We start from the raw sequence: 5,741 nt of genomic DNA, 5'->3' as shown, positions 1-5,741 counted from the left end.
TTGGAAGAAACAATCGAGTTGGTTGTCTCGTTTTCGCTTCTTCGAAACATTCCAATATACTTCTGTCTAGTTTTAAATACGAAAAGTGCGAAGAGTGCAAACAACACGAATAAGTCTATTTTTGGGAAAAGAATCAAATCGATTCAGAATCGGGCATCTCTAGTGCAAACCTATGGATGCCAATGAATTCATGATCCATTTCGTTAATGACTTTATCACTCTATCAGAAAGTGGGATAATTGTTTGTAATAAAAAATATACTATTCTCAATAAGTAAATTGAGCGAAGACTGCGCACAGACTGGCAGCAAATTTGATCAAAAACCCATAGCAAAACCATAGCCATCTGTGTCTATATTAGGCTACGGTTTTGGCGATAGATCTTGCTGTTGGGCAATTGGTACCAAATTTGCAGCAAAAACCGCGTAAAGCTTGCAGCGCAGCAAGGTCTGCGCGGTTTCTGCCGCCAATCTGCCGTCAAATCGCTACAAGCTCTGCGCAGTTTTTGCTGCAAATCTACAGCAATTACCCGACAACAAGCTCTACCACATATCTGGCGACAATTTGGCAACAAGATTTGATATAACAGATCCTGCATCAAATTTGTTATCTATTTACCATCAAAAATTGATAGCAAGATCTACTCTAAATCTGTTCGCGCAGGTTTGGCTATCTGAGTTGCTATTAATGCTATACTCGTATTATGCGATGCGCCGGCCAGATTATGTATTACGTACACGAAAGGTCACACCGGATATTTTTCATGTCCTAAATATATTCAAGAAGGCGCTTTCGTATGCAATAGAGTAATCTTTCCAGAAACTGTGAACACTTTACAAACAGATGAAAGTTTTAAAAATCGAAATCAAGTAGAATATCACACAAGTGATTCCGTATTAGAAAAACTATATATTGGAATGGTCTCACAAATTCCACTAGACTACATGCATCTTGTTTGCTTAGGGGTTATGAAACGAATGTTGCAATTATGGCTCAGAGGACTTAAACATTTAAATTTGTCAGCCGAAGATATTAATATAATTTCACATAATTTACTTGCAACTAGGTCTTGTATTCCATCCGAATTTTGCAGAAAACCTAGAGATTTACAAGATGTTGACAAATGGAAAGCCACGGAATTTCGTCAGTTTTTGTTAAATATTGGAATTGTCATCCTGAAACCAATCTTATCTTCGATTTGTTACAATCACTTTGTTTCGTTTAGTGTTGCTATTAGAATATTAATTGATTCACAATTGTATATAACATTTAATTCTTATGCAAAGTCATTATGGTTCGTTTCTAATTATGGAAAAATTTATGGCGAAGAATATCTGTGATATAACGTTCATAATCTCTTGCATGTTGCAAATGATGTACAAAAGTTTGTTCTTTAGACAGTTTTAGTTGCTTCAAATATGAAAATCACATGCAAAAAATCAAGAATATACTGCATAACTCCGTGAAACCTTTGGAAAAATTGTCGAATCGTGTGTTTGAGGAGTTACAAATTCCTATTCGACAGTGTAACATGTTACAATATCCCAAGCCTGTTTATACGAATAATAACGAAATTTCTTGTATACAGTATAAAACTTTTCAACTTTCAATGAAAAAGAACGATAATTGTGCATTGCTTTATAACGATGATATAATTTCCAGACGGCATAAATGTCCAAAATCGAGTCATAAGACGTCTTTAAGGCAACTTTAAAACATCTTTAAGACAATACTTTATAAACTTATCTTAAAGACAACTTAAAGACGTCTTATGTCCCACTTTTAGACATTGTGCTGTCTAGGTTTCTATTTTCAATATATTTGAAGACAATCATGTCTTATACATTCGTGCGCAACGTTTCTTAAATAAAATATCTCTTTTTACTATACCTTGCGCTTCTGAAAAACTTGGGATTTTTGTAGTATGTAACTACTACTGATAACATAGAAATTCCAGTGGCACAAATCAAAAGCAAATGTTTAAAAATGAAATACCCCAATGAAGTTAATTTGTATGTTGTAATACAACTTCTTAGTAACAATAATTGATGCAACTTATTCATTATGAGTTACTGTTATGAATTACCTCAAAGTTAGATATGAGTGGTAAATTTAACTTTTTTTAAAAACATAATATTTCATATTTTATAAAATATTATGGAAATTGAATATTATGGAAATTTGATTGTTCTATAGATCAATCATGAAATCATGAAATCAATCATATGAAATCATGAAAATTAAATGAGCCAAAATATTATTTGAAATTTTACATGAAATATACAATTACAGTGTACAATGCGTCTGTAAATAAGACCCAGATAGCCAAACCTGCGTGAACAGATTTCGAGCAGAACTTGCTAACAATTTTTGATGGCAAATAGATAACAAATTTGATGCAAGACCTGTTATATCAAATCTTGCTGCTAAACTGTCACCAGATATGTTATAGAGCCTGTTGTCAGATAATTACTACAGATTTGCAGCAAAAACCGTGCAGAGTTTGTAGCAATCTGACGGCAGATTGGCGGCAGAAACCGCGCAGACTTTGCTGCACTACAGGTTCTGCGCGGTTTTTGCTGCAAATCTGCAGCAATTGCCCGACAGCAAGTTCTGTTGCCAAAACCGTAGCTGAATGAGGATACAGATGGCTATAGTTTTGGTGTAAATTTTTAATCAAATTTGTTGCCAATTTGCGCGCAGTCTGCGCTCAATTTGCTTATGGCTCCTGCATACAGGACGCGGTAATGCTTGCCGCGCGGCGGAAGTTCGCGCGACAGCCAATCAATATGCTGCTTTCCGTAATAACCTTCTAGCTCTTACGGAAAAACAATATATTGATTGGCTGTCGCGCGGACTCCCGCCGCGCGGAAAGCATTACCGCGTCCTATGTGCAGGAGCCATTACTGAGGATAGAAGAACAAATTATAATCGTTAAAGTGTAATGTTATTATTTTCAAATAAAGCTTTATATTTATGCAGTAGAGGGGCAAAATGTTAGCAGTATGCATGCAGATTGCAGCAAATTTGATCAGAATGCAATAAAAGATTATATTCTGTGTCTACATTAAGCTTGTGTTCTATCGGGAGCGTCCCAGATGCGCACATTGACAAACGGACACAGCCAACCACAACGCCGTATGCCTAGAGATATTCTAGAGACTCTATAAACAATGACATATGATTGGATGTGTCCGTTTGTTAATGTGCGCATCTGAGACTCACTCGTTCTATCGACATAGCCTTTCTACAAGCAATGCGAGCACGTGTACATATGACAAATTCTGTTGGTAATCTGTGTCAAACTGTATCCAAAATATATGCGCATTATCTGTCACAGTTCTGGCTATAATTTGGCAGCACAATAAGATATAAAAGAATTTGTGTTGGATTTGTTGTTTTTCTGACATGAAAAATTTATGACATATGACACTCCAAATCTGTTAGAGTTTTCTCTGGGTATATACTATATATATATATATATATAATTATATGAATATTAACATGTACACTCATATTATGTTACATAACTTATAGAAATATATAATATATATATTTACATAATATTACATGTCAAAAAATATGTGACACATACATCAATGTTACTGCAATGAATCCTTTGAAATAGAGCTCATATATATAAATGATATGTTATAAGTTGCTATCATACAGCCATACTAGAACATAATATTACCATGTAATATTACATGTTACATTTATGACAATTTTGTAATATTAATTATACATATATGTCACATATATGTCATTATAATTTATTGGACGGAAACTAATTTATTATCATACTTACTTTTTAGTTTCTGCCCCACTTGAATATATTCCTGACTGATTCCTACAGATATATAATTTATGGCTGTACTCAGAGTTTGTCAATAAGCTACTATCATAAAGAAACTGTAACATAAACAAAACCTATCGTGAACATTTTGACATTATATAACAACATTATATAACAACAATATTAAATTTATATAACATTTGTTATGTAACATATTATATAACAATTATATTGCTGTTATAATGTCATTACCAGCTAACAAAACAACATAATAGGTATATAACACTATTATATTTATAAAATTATAAAATAAAGTTATATAACGTCCATGTTAATAAAATATAACAGCTGTTATGTTGTGTTACTTCTATGTTATATTGCAGTTATATTGTGTTTGCTAGGAACTGTCCGGCTTTATTTTGAAACCGATTTGTTCAACGCGCGAAGCACGACGCAACAAAGTTTCCCTATCACCCGCGGAAGTCGGAATATTATTAAATTGGCTTAGTTAATTCGTGACGCAACCTTCGTTGAGACGCAACCGCTCCTCCATTCTCTGAAGCATCTCGTCCCGCTGTCGGAGCTGCATCTCATACTCGCGTTGCTGTTGACGCTCCGCTTATAGCTGGCGGATCTTTCGCAAGGCGACCTGAAGTGCAGTAGTTTCATGGGACGGCTTACTCGAAAGAGAAGGCGGGATTGTTTCCTGAAGTCGCAACGCCGTCATTCGCGGAGCTTGTCGCAAAAGAATAACACGTGCTTTAGAAACAAGCACATTTTAATGGGAGCGGTGCACTTGGACACGGTGCATTTGGACACAGCCAATCACAGCACCGTGTGATTAGAGACATTTGTAGGGTCCCTTGGAACAGCGACTTGTGATTGGACTGTGTCCAATTGCCCCGTGTCCAACTGATATACACCCCATTTTAATAACTCACAACGATAACAAGAACTCAAAGAACGCAAGCAGTAACTCGCTATTTGTGAAATAAAATCACAGACCGTCTAGCTGTCACCGCACGAGCTTGATAGTTCAAGGAGATCCCCTTCTCCCGGCTTGTTTATAGAAACCAATCTTCCTTTTTCCTATGCGACGTCTTTCCGTTGTCGAACCGCAGCACAACGATGTTACTCAATCCATGAGTCGATCACCCCATCGGACGACGAAATCGAAAAGCGAGGACGCAACAATATTATATAAACGTTCTTAATATATATATATATATATATATATATATAAGATGTAGTAAAAAGAAATCCATTATTTTTGCATTAAATTGAAGGCTTTATTTAGCATAATTAGAATAATCCGATTTAGGTCAAATATGCACCGTTTTGTTCGATAACTTGTTGCCATTTTGAAGGTAATTCCATTATGCCTCTTTCATAGAAACTTTTGTCCCGTCTTGAGGCGAATTTTTCACTAGCAAAATCATTTACCCTAAACAGAAACAGGTGGTAATTACTTGGTACTAGGTCCGGACTATAAGGTGGATGCATAAGAACCTCCTAACCAAGCTCCCGGAGCTGGGTGTATATCAGTTGGACACGGGGCAATTGGACACAGTCCAATCACAAGTCGCTGTTCCAAGGGACCCTACAAATGTCTCTAATCACACAGTGCTGTGATTGGCTGTGTCCAAATGCACCGTGTCCAAGTGCACCGCTCCCCGTATTTTCTCTTTACTGGTGTCCATCTTTGACGCGCGCTCAAACAATACTGAGTCAAACAATCACAAAACTGTCTCAGAAGTTTTTTTAGTACGAAATCTTATCTTTCTAACGCCATCTAGCGTAAACCGATCGCACTTATACAACTCAAGATACACATTAGTAAAGCTATTTATTGGAAAAATAATGGATTTCTTTTTACTACACCGTATAAATAAATATATATATATATATATATATATATATATATATATATATATATATATATATAT

Source organism: Odontomachus brunneus, unplaced genomic scaffold (assembly GCF_010583005.1).
Source record: "Odontomachus brunneus isolate Ranch 3 - 2012 unplaced genomic scaffold, Obru_v1 Obru_scaffold_135, whole genome shotgun sequence".
NCBI classification, from domain to species: Eukaryota; Metazoa; Arthropoda; class Insecta; order Hymenoptera; family Formicidae; genus Odontomachus; species Odontomachus brunneus.
Note: the sequence above shows the minus strand (reverse complement) of the source record.